The sequence below is a fragment of the Helicoverpa armigera genome, chromosome 21, assembly GCF_030705265.1.
Source record: "Helicoverpa armigera isolate CAAS_96S chromosome 21, ASM3070526v1, whole genome shotgun sequence".
Classification (NCBI taxonomy): Eukaryota; Metazoa; Arthropoda; class Insecta; order Lepidoptera; family Noctuidae; genus Helicoverpa; species Helicoverpa armigera.
Genome location: NC_087140.1, coordinates 3,148,824 through 3,161,295, shown reverse-complemented (window position 1 = coordinate 3,161,295; position 12,472 = coordinate 3,148,824). Strand labels below are relative to the sequence as shown.

Sequence of the window (12,472 nt, the reverse complement as noted above, 5' to 3'; positions counted from 1 at the left end):
TGCACTGAATTTGTATGTGGAGTTTGCTCTATACATACGGAGTTTGATTCTGTTTATACTGTGTATGTTAGGAGAGTGAAATCTGTAGTTTTAGGGGGTCCTAATGTTAAGAGAGGTGTGATTATGTATGAGTAAATGGGCCCCTTAATTGTTGAGACATGTGGTATTTATGCTATTTACGTGTGGATGTAATAATGAATATAAATAGTTTTTTTAATGACAGTTGTTAAAGTGTATTAAATATACGCTTTGAAGAGTCAAATAAAGTTCTTTAGTTAAGTACTTCAATATTTTTATGATAAAATTAAACACCAATAACTCAACGGTCATCAGCGATTACTAATCTTCAAGAGTCTCCCTCCATTTTTCCTTGTTATTTATGTGTTGTCATAACTATAAATAGATAAACGTTTTATATTGAAGCGCTTGTTAAGCAAACAGTTATCCAATCATCCGCCTTATCGCACTTTATCGGCAGCATATAAATTGAATTACATAATTAATTCTCGTATAATGCGCGGATATCCATGTTTCCTTACATAAATTATCTCATTTATTGTTTTAATATTATCAGAACAAAAACTCTTAGAAGAAACTAGCACGCGAAGTACGAAAAAAGTAATTACAAATGCCGGTTACGCGTCCAAATACTACGTATGTTAACATTTCCATAATCAAGGGTTAACGTGTCCTATCAACTTATTAACATTACGAATGATTCAGGACGGAAATGATCGCCGAAATATGCGAATTTTAAACCATTTAACCCTTCGCTGTACCAATTTAGATATCGAAATTGGCAATTATACATCTAACCTTTCCTCCTTAATGCTTTAGTTAGACTAATCCCTTATCTGCAGTTTGAAACCCCTAAATAACACAATTGAAAACGCACAAAGTTGTTTGAAACCTTATGAGAAACTTGTTCCCAACTAGTGGAAAGTTCATGAAATTCCTGTATTATATGTTATTAGTAAGTACATAGATAGGTAGGGTACACACAAGAGTCAGCGGGGACGGTAAACTTTGTTGCAAAAGATTTAATGGAAGTTAGTCTCTCTTTGTCTAAGTTTGGCACTCGTCTGGTCGCCCCGCTCCCGTTTCATAACTTAACGCGAATCCAGGGCTGCTGGACAATACATAACAATTTTCTTTTGTGACATTTGTACCGTTTGTCGCAATGTTTTGTGTGCACTCTGCGCAAATATGAGAGTTTTGACCGTTGCAGGTAATGTGTAGTGCAGACTCGTTTGTGGTAAACTTTTATTCCTGTCATATTTCGTGATAGTTGTCGCTATATAATGTTTTTTGTTTGTTTCGACAATCAATTTAGCTTTATTAGCACTATCCTCTACAGTTAAATGATGTTCAAGTTTTAGTAAATTAGCAATATCTTTGGCAAAGAGACAGCCCTGTTCTCAAATGTATATCTAGGGGTTAGTCAAAAGGGAAGTTTTATTGCTCGTGAATTTCATTATAACTTTGCGAAGCTCTCTCTTCTCTTAATGCCTTTAAACGAGGATTGTTGTCTAATTTGTACGAATTATGTCGAATTTCCCTCACGGGACTACTGCTTGGATGTTATGAGAACACGTACGTATTAGAATATGCTCTTGTTTTACCTATAATTTGATTATCTAATATATCTTAGATATACCAAACGCAAACCATGTTAATTTGTATACTCCACGAGCTCGGGCTGGAGTTTATTTATTTTTTAAATTCAAGAGAGTGTTTAGTCGAGAAAAAAATGACACATTCTTACACATGAATAAATGAGCGCTGGAGTGTCAAACATTGTGTACGATAAGTGTCATTCATTATGTTCAATGTTCCAGTGTGCGATGTTTTAACCACTGGTTCGGAAAACTGTCAATGAGTATCAAAAACAAGCATTCAATTTAAAATTCTGAAATTACCCCATTCTTTCACATGAACTTCACAGCCATAAAAGATCCATTGAAGCCATTTGAGAGCGGAATTAGCATAATCGCACTGTGAATCATACAGTATCTGGAATGACTGGGCTTTTTATTCCGACGCATTATAGCGCGGCGCATGCACATAATACGAACGTGTCACACGACTGATGTCACCATTCATACGGCTAACAAGAATATTGAGAATTTATTGCCAGCTTCCTTCCTTGTAGAACACTTGAAAGTTGAACCGTCTTGAGTTGCAAACTACAATTTGTTACAAATGTGAAATGTAATTGCGATTCCCGATAGTTTCAAACAAGTTATAGAATAAAAGCTGAGTATTGAACATGTATTGTAGGAACGTAGACTGCGCAGCACTGAATTTTGGAGTATATTTTGTGTTATTCCCTTCCAAATATTCAGTACTACGATTTAATTAAAACAATACATCAGAACCGACTGGCAAACAATGGAGCGGGGCTTAAATCAATATCTGTTCTTACTCGAATGAGGCTACAGCTTCATCTCAGGCATTGTATTTCCAATACTCGGTCTTAAATTCCACTCAATTCGATATTTGACAGTTCTATCAAGAAAATCGTTGAGCCGCATTAACTCATCGATCGTAAGGACGAAGCCAATTTAGAAGGATCTCTGCAAATCCAATCAACCGGGCCACACTACCCTCAATAACCATAAGTTTAATCTGGTCTAGTTTTATCCACAGCCTCACGACTATGTAGGGTCTAAGTGTTTCTGGACCTCGGCCAAATCTAAGAGCCTCCAACGCCATTGGAGCACCCACTTAATCGGTTCCTGATAAAAAGTAGCTTCAATGTCCCCGCTGAGGGTCAATCGAGCGTAACTCTTGCATAAATCAGTAGCATATAGTTTATATTCAGCTAAATCGTCTTGGCTTTCGTTTGAATCAGATGGAGGAAAAATTGTTATCAGATATGGGTTTTTGCTAACCGATTTTGAACATGGAGATTCCAAAGTGTGAAAATACCAATTCCGAAAACAAATAACATGACAACAGTGACAGATGGAAATTCGCAGTTTTTTTGCTATATTCATGCTTCGTGGTATGGAAGGAGCAGTAAGATTATGACACGTCACAAGTTACCCGTTGGCCTCGAGGAGAAAGTTTACTCGGGCGAGTTCGTTCTCTCGCCTCCCCTCGCCCTACAGTCTGCGCAGTTTGCAAGTTCGTCCGCCCCGCACTCGGCAAACTAGATTCTATGATGTTGTGTTGCTAGATGAGATACAAGGTTCATTGCTTTGTTGGTATTGAGGTTTTGTTCGAGTTCTATAGCTATGAATACGTATTGAAGATATATCTTAACCATTTCACTATTACTCGAAGCTTCATACATAATAACTGAATCGATTTCGTAGTTTGTCTTTGCTGATTTTACTTAAGCAGTTTTATGAAACTTTAATAGCATTTTTGTGCCTTCTCTGATCTTGTATTGTAGCGATAGCATCTTTATTGAGCCCAGTGAAACAAAAACTAATTGATCTATTGAGTTTTACTTCACAAAAAAAGCCAATAAAATTCTCTTTGCGTGGCCGCTTCCAGTACGTTTTTTCTGCCCATTCTCGTCGCAAGTTAGTCGGTCGCTGTGTAACTATCGAACTACCGTTTCAACTTGTGGAGGCGAATGGTAAATGTAAAGGGGAAATAATGTTATCGCCCCGCGTGTCGACTTTTGGTCCGACTACCCCCGAGTTTTGAGACTTTCGGACCTACACAAACAAGCGAGTAAACAACTTTTTTCTTGTTACGTCTCCGTGAACGAAGTTTGCTGTACTTTAGTTTTGTTCGGAGGTTTTTGTTAATTATGAATGATTATTATTGTAATTAATTCGTATTGTTTCGACTTTTCCTGTTTGTATCGCAAAAGAAAATTATGTTTTTCATTTTCATGATTATTTAAAGTATTTTTCTGGTTTCCCTCTTTACAAATTTTGTTTTCTTTGGATACAATCACTCAAAAGATTTAAACAGCATCCATTAACGTAACGAAAAATGTGACTTTTTTCGCTTTCTGTAAACTTTTTCATATAAACCGAAAACAGTTGAATACAATGTGTCTAAAACATCATACTAATGTAAATACGTACTTAAAGAAACCCTAATCTTACGTACGTCCTAAATACGTACTTATACATAGCCATGATACTTGTTGGCACCAAGCACAATGCATCAATATGTAACTTCATTAATCTCAAGAATGCACGCCACAAACTGCCAAACTATGTAGAATTACCTCGTCTGCACCCACTAACAAGCTAAGGCGAAAGTTTGCCTGTATCTTTGCTTGGTCTATAACAGAAAGCTTCCAGACTATCAAACTCTTGTTCGCTAACCGTTGAATATTCAAATTGATCCGTCTTGTATCCACCTACCGTGATGGAGTGAAATTCGGATGGAACTTCGGAAATAGGTCGCTGTGTAATCTCTATCGTGAGAAATTATGTTCCATTCATCAAAGGTGTGTGGTACATGGACTGATGGTGCCGTTTGGTTCAGTAATCAAAGTATTTGATGTGTGTTATCCAATTTGTGATCTTGCTGTACGGAATTTTGATTTGAGGGCTCTGTCAGGAAGGAATCACCTTTCGTTCATCCAAGTTTACTGAGCCGTGTAATATTTTTCGTTGGTTCGAGCAGTTGTATTTTTGGACAATCTAAAAGGTACGACACAGTTTCACAGGAAAGTTACCTGTTCTGTTTTAGGAATTCGACCTACTTTCTCAAATTCGATTGTACATATTTATTCCCAAATGATGTAGAAACGCTGGTACATAATTTGGCCCTCTGTGGCATTAAAACGTTAATTGTTAACCCTTGGTTCACCTCAGAAATGGAGAATGATTGTATCAATTAAAGTGTGTAATTCTGAACTTACATTTGCTCTACGATATTATGGGACTGTAATTAACGATTTCCGTGAAACAGCTTCGTTTGGTTACTATCCCATTAACGTACTTAATTACTACGATAATTACCCGTTCAAACTACGTGCGAATTTCCAAGAAAAAGTACATTTTCATCAGTCAATCACCACCGTGTATTGAATCAATAAAACCTCAGCACGTACGCTTGTCTAGCGTAATTAATCAAATGGTAATTGGTCATTGTCTTATCCGCCTACATTACTCCTGGGAGCAAAGCAATCAATACCGTCTCAAAGGGATCGCTTGTCAAAGATTATCGTACGCCAGTAAATTATCATGTTTGTGCGACTACCCTCGGAAGGACGAACACAGATATCTGTAATTAAACATCGCTTTCCAATTAACGAACTGAGGCTTACAGTGTTCCCTCAAAATGCTATCAGGGCCGTACACGGTGAATCAGTGTATCTACTTCGGAAACGGGTCTGTGTCTCTCTCATCTGATAATATCGGCGACTAGTTCGCTGTGGTCGGACAAAGCGCTCCTATATCTCCGATGTTGCCGGTGAAAGGGGTTTTATTTGACGTTCATGGAAAATGGCTTCGCTTAAAATGATCGATTTCGTAAGCGTTTGTTTGAGTTCAGTTTCATGTGTAATTTAGTTATTAGTTCATTTTAGTTTGATTTTGCTTAAACTAAGTTCCTAACAGGATAGCCACATGGTTTTAATTATTTATTGCGGCCGTTATTTATTATATGCGTTTTGGCGTGCCATATTAATTGTAAAAAAATCTTATATGATTAATTAATATCCGTCTTTATGACGTCATAAAAGGAAAGCCGCAAGCATCAGAGTAAGCCTTGCCAAAACCAGTCGGCGTTGTCTCCTCGGAACAGTAAGTTCGCAAAGCCAACCTCAGCAATCGATAGTCCAACGACCCGAGGTGCAATAACAATTTATCGGTTTCAAGTAACCATCGCCATTCGACGATAAGAAAACGTTTTCCGAACGTTAATTAAACAGATAGCGATGTGGATTGCACACATCTATCTGCCGGGACGGCAATTCGGCCGGAGTAGATTCCACAGTTCAAGATGCATGCGGTCTTTATGCGACCGTCCGACCAGGAGTTGCAGCTTTCAGTTCACTCGAAATTCTCACTACATTCCAGATTTCTTTTGCTTTCAAAGACGCCAGCAAATAAAACACTGCCTCAGGATGTGGTTCCACTGAGATGTATGGACGAAATAAAACTAAACGTAACGGAATAAAAGCGGCGAGCTCAAACAAAAACGCTCGCGATTTTTTTACTTGTAAGAGTCATATTCACAGTAATTTTATTTTGTTCAGAAACTCGGACACGAAAAGAAAGTACGTCAACCGCAAATTACCGCGATAATTGAAAGTACAATTATTACAATACGGAAATTGAGAAAACCAGTCTCTTAAGACCAACACACGGAAGTACTTATTATCTTCACATCTAACAAAAGGCAGGCCACTCAAACTGATTCATTGTAAAATTGGAAAATAACAGAGTCCATTACTCAACCAGCTGGCTTTACTGACAGCTCAATATCCTTATCAACAGCACTTATCTTATAATTGAACGTAATGTTTTTACAGTTAACTGACTAACTGTTGAAATCTTGGGAACGGAACGTAATCTTATACCGCATATGGCTCAGGGTTGTCCATATAAAACTGTTTCTGATTGATCAACTCAGTCGTGTGTCAAAGTTGTCATGTTCCACTAATGTCTTGTAGCTAACATGAGTTGTTATAAGAGGCACTTAGTTTCTAAAACGTTATGTTGTTATCTTCATAAGGAAAGCTTTCGAAAGCTTTTAGAAAACTCATTGTTAAATAGGTTCACTAAAATGTTTTTAAAATACGTTTCTGCATCAACTTCAAGATAGATGATTGTATGCTAATGTTAGCGTTCTCCAAACAACGTAAATAAGCTGTAGATACCTAAGCAGTTTTAGTTTCCACTGAAGATAAAATCGGACTGAATACAAAGTCCATAAAACTCGCAACTTTTACACTAGATCCAGTTTTATTTTTCAATCTGGAAGCGATATGCGTTTAGACAACGCTGAATTCGGAATTTCAAATGAGTCTAAAAGAGCCATTTCTGTGAGTTTACATCATTATCTAGGTGTGCTGTAGAACGCTTGTGATATATCTTATTGGTATAATGACCTCCAAGCCATTATATTTGTAGACCATTAATTGGTAGACACGTACGCTACGTTATTGTAATATCACGTTTGTTATGTCTAAAAACGACTGTTATCATCCCAATTGTCGTAGAAATAAGTTTAATTACGCAGTGACCCTATCGCGTGACACGTGACGCGATCAATGGTCCTTTCAATTAAAAGTTTGTCGTACAGTTGTGCCTGCAATGTTCAGCCGAGTTGTTCCCTCGTCTCGACAGATGCTTTTTACGGAAATTACAACGGCACACTTGGCTCAGATGTACCACGCCTCTCTAGTACACTCCCGCTCACAACTTTCAGTTGCAACGCGAAGTTGATGAGAACTTCGCGAGGAATTTTATGAATCGGTGATCTGTTTGCAGTTTGCTTGCTACCCTGACCTGTTTAGTCTAGTAGTTTCTACTTGTTTTTGTGCTTGTAAAATGGCTTGGACGCTATTTAAGTATATTACTTCAGGCTTACAAAGTTACAACGGCTCGCCTCCGCTCCGTAAGTTGTGCAGTCGCGCACACAAACTTTCAGTTCTGAAGCGAAGTTGATACGAAGTTTAGAGGGATTATGGACGAAGTGATCTCTTTGATTGGTTGCTTGACCTGATTAATTTTGTAGTTTGCGCTCCTTTTTCATGTTTACATAGCGGTGGGTGGTAATTAAAATAGTTTCGTGTATGTTGCTCATAAGTCACTCAATTTCGAAATTGATGGAACGTAAGGTTTTAATTTTGTAATTGAATAATGTTTGTAAACTAAATATCAGTTGAAGTAACTGTCAGATAAATCTTCAGTAGTTATTTCAACATTAAAGACCCGACGGAGTTTTTCATTTAGCTAATGAAATGTTTCTGTTTTCGTAATTCTCAGGAGGGTCCTATTCTGACTTTTGTATGTTTAATGTTTTGATGGCTTTAAAATGTTAAATGGACATTAAGTTTGAAAGTACTAGTCTCTTCACGAAAGACAGCTCATCTGTCAGTATTTAAAGACCCATTTTAACGACGCACATTTCCTATCCCCTTTTGTCGGCGCACCATCTATAGCGCACCAAATCGCTTACCGTGTTTACATACTTGCATTCATGCCGTAATACTGTACGTGTAAGTTTGTAGGGAAACAATGCAGGTAATGCCCCACGGCACTAAACCGACAATGTTGTGCCGGTCGCTGTTTATAGACCGTAAAATATTACGTCGACGAGATCCCGGCTACGGCCAGACGCGGCCACGTTAAACTAAATAACGACTTAGACCACCAGCGTAATGTACTTTAATGTTATTATGTATCATTTTATACTTTCTGCGGTGACCTTTACCATCGCATTTCTTAACCTTTCCCATAGAGGTATTTCGACATGAAACATCCTTTATGTCGAAATATATCTGGTAGGATCTACCTTTGGTTTTAAAAGATCTGATTACGACGTACAGATCGCGGTTAGCTAAAGCGTTGTAGCATCTAGAAAATTTCGCGAATTTGATTCGACTTGCTCTATTCAGAGAGAATATCACCATTAATTTTAATATGTGACTCCAAATAAATAACCGAAAAAACTAACGAGATCCATCATTTGTTACAGGTGCAGTGAAAGCATTCAAACGCAGTGATCAGTGAAGTTGCTATAAGCAACGCCGCTACCGTCGTGCCGTGTGTCCATACAGTGTGGTGTGCGTGTGTGCGTGCCGGCTGCCTAGTGCCAGTGACAGTGCCAGTGTGTGTGTGTGCGTGCGAGCGTCCGAAGTGGCGCCGACGCAGGCGTCAAGTCAATGCCGGTGTGCCGATGGAGCGGTGATCGCGGACTGACTACATCACAAGAGCAGCGCTGGTTAGTTGGACTTTCAATCCTATAGAGATAGGGATTCAGTTTCTCCTATTTACTGCTGTACAAAAGTACATACAGAAATTGGGTACAGAAGGACAGAAAGCAGTAAGCACTGTCATTGCAATAGGTGTAGCCCATTTTCCTAAAACAATGTTATTAGCTAGTAGTCTAATGCTTAGTAAGACAATGGGTCTTATTTCAAAGAGTAGTTATTAAATGCCGAACTTTAATTGGAAGGCATCGAATGATTAGGATAGGGACATGTTAGGAGGCGTACAAAAAACTGGCATACCGCAGCATACCTGGTATCTGGTAATCCTGATCAAAATGCTGCCAAGTTGATAGCCAAACACCTATTAAAGGAATTTGTCTAGAAAACACTACACCGTACCTTTTAAGCTTGCCTCTGAAATGGCAACTCATCTACCATGCATCTGGTATTGCATATTTATGTCCATTAACGGCGGTGACCACTAACTATCTCGCCTGTCGGCAGCTATTATGCTTAATGCCATCAAATTACACTTAAACAACTTCATACCCGCTTTTGGTATACGCGTAACTATCGTAGTTACACGTTTTATACTGAGATGAGACTTAAGAGCCTAATCATTTATGTGATCGGTAATCTAAAGTGTGTAGAGTCAGTTTTAAAAGCCAAATTCTTGGTCTAATGAAGTTATAGATGTAAATTGATCGAAACATCTTAAGCCATGTTAACACTCAGTGGAATAGATGGCATAATAAGATGGCTCAGCAATCAAGCTTTAAATTATTATTAGCCAATAGTTCGACGACTTTTTAGGCAAAAACATAATCGAGTCTGATTAAGGATGTAGGCGTTCAATCACTGCTAATTGACACATTACGTACTCATTATATTATCATAACGGAAGGCGCCTTAATCAATCACATTAACGGCTAAAAGATTAGCTGCCCTATTAAAGAAAACAAGTTTCTCATTATGGTGAACTAAGAAAAAAATGTTGAGAGCTTATGAGTACCTACTTACCTCCTAATAAACGTTCTCACTATTAGGATATATCTGAAACTTAGTTTATTCTTTACTTATAGTAATTGTGAAGTCATAACAATGAGTCACGGCAACTATTTACATGAATGACAATGTGAAGTAAATTTTTAATAAGCTTTCAAACGTTTCTTATAGTTTAATAATAAAAATGTTTCGAACACATTGGTCCGAACTGGTCCTCTTTATCTTGTGCTGACTGTGGCCTCGGCTTCATTAGAATCAATTTTGGTTCTTATTATTGACAGTAAAATTATTCACTTGTTATTTTTAATCCTACATTCTTTACTTTACATTCACCCAAGCTTTGTGAAACAGCCCCATCCAGTTTAGCGCCACCTGGCAAGTCTGGTTTGTACGCCTCAACAACGATAACTTATTGTACACGAGGTACAAACGATAATAATATTGAATGAAGCAATTGCTCACCACACACGATAAAAAACGTGTTATTATTTATTACACACGGCGTGTTTATATTCTGTCTCCTCGCTATGAGCTTATTATCAGTTTTCTTATGAGACATTGTAATAACCTTATCGTTTATTATTAAGCTGTGTTGTATTTAAATGATAATTGCATTAATTAGCACGGGTACGTGATATTCGTAGCAGACTGCAAAGTCATTAAGGTTCTATGCAGTGCAATTCTATTAAATTATTGCACAATAAATAGCTTCATCTGTCGACAAATATTGCATGACGACTGCAATAATGTCCAACTAATGCGAGAGTTGCTCTGACAGCCGGTTGCATAAAAATATTATGTTACGGAATCGTAATATGTAAGCGTTTGACGTAAAAGTGAGTGTTGACTGATTATACTTTCATCACAACTACATGTCAACAGTTCGTTTTGTAAAAATACATAATGCAAAACTTCAATAACGTGTACCTTAAAAGCAACATACAAATTGCTTGAATTTGTCGTCGACCGTATGTATAAATAGTAGTCACCTTAATATTGAATGCATCATCTCGGTACAAAGACCGATACTGGCACTAGACCTTTCCATAATAAATATTAAACGTGGCGTATAAACAGACGACACAGGTGCAATTTAACGAGCATTCGTGTACTCTATAAATATCGCGTCGAGATAAGATAGCCGGCTGTGCCTACGGGAGTCTCCTTGTCTACTAGCGAATCAATAGATGTTAGTAGTAGAAATGTTTCTATTGGATTTGTTCCATCGTCTAGTAATCATTATTTACGTTTTAAAACGGTGATGGTAACTATTGTTGTTATGGCTTTGCCAATAAATAACGAAGGGTTTGTTGAAAATACGGCTTCCACGTGTATGTGACAAAAATATCTGATGCTATTCAAAGAAAACAACTCAATCGTTTAGTCCAAATGTTTCTTTACACGTTCAAATGTATTGTATGCCAGAAATATCCAACAATATCACACTCCCACATAGTGCTACGTTATTACGTTTATTAAATACCAATTCCCGTTATTATACAGCACGTGCCAAATACGAGTTGGCAGCTCTCGTTCAAATCGTTAAAGCGTATGCACCCGATAGACACGTTTTCCCTTTCATTTGACATAATTATCATTGTATTACTCGTAACACTTTTTAAGATAACGCCCAACACAGACAGAATACAAATCTAATTAGTTCACACCGCACCTGTGATTTAACATCCTGTCTGATAAATATTTCAATTGAGTTACCAAGATATGATGTTTATCATGCTATCCAATATTCGTACGACAGTTATTTATATCGCATTAGCTTGTGAACGGACTGAATAAATGCGCAGTAAGTAATAAATTATAAGTTCTATCTATATATTTTCATTCATGTTTATATTCACATCACATGCGTTAATCAGTGACTGTGACTGTATAATTGGTATTAAATAAAGTGCTGTGTGTTGTTGCTAACCGATATCGATACACGTTAAATAATAATATAACTACTCCGTGTGATAATCAACAAGAGTGCCAGCAGATAAAATATTTCACCAACATACAAGTATCTCGTGTATTTCTGCAGGACACATTTTCCCATCGCTATTCGCTGGCCTGAATTTATTCGAGTTCCACGCTCTGAGAGCTCTCTAAATATTTCACATACAAGGACAACGTTCTTTATGAGATACAAGAGAAAAATCTCGGTTATACGGCGTTCTTGACCACGGGGGATAAAATATCGCAAGTATAAACCATCAAAGCGCCAAAGGCAGGTCTTTTATAAAAATACTTAACGTTCAAAGAGCGGAGTACTTTATATTTTTGATGATAAAACACGAGAGAATTTCTGCGATACTTTATGAGTTCCCAAAGAGCTTCTCTTGCTCGTTTTGCTTAAAATTATATTTCACAAGTTGGTTTATTCAATTGAGCTTTATCAACCTTGTTTAAATAGAAAGACTTAGGCTAAAGAATTTCCACTTGCCATGATGAATTTATAATTTAATTAAAACTAATTCGTAGTCCTTATTTTCTATTTCGAGCAAAACTATCATGATAATTCGAACTAACAAGACAGTCTTATTAAAATGAGTAAATTCCATTTGCTTAATTGAAGGTTGCTTATCCTATGTTAGAAATTATACAGTT

General features: G+C 37.3%; 1 protein-coding gene across 4 annotated transcripts in view; it reads left to right on the top strand.

The window, feature by feature from the left end:
* LOC135116664 (C-terminal-binding protein-like) overlaps nucleotides 1–12,472 on the top strand; it is an 82,321-nt gene that overhangs the window by 51,370 nt on the left and 18,479 nt on the right. For all 4 annotated transcript variants that reach the window (XM_064040020.1, XM_064040021.1, XM_064040018.1 and 1 more), the window contains one exon: nucleotides 8,626–8,871. The gene's annotated coding sequence lies outside the window, so the exon portion shown is untranslated. The remainder of the gene's footprint in view (nucleotides 1–8,625; nucleotides 8,872–12,472) is intronic.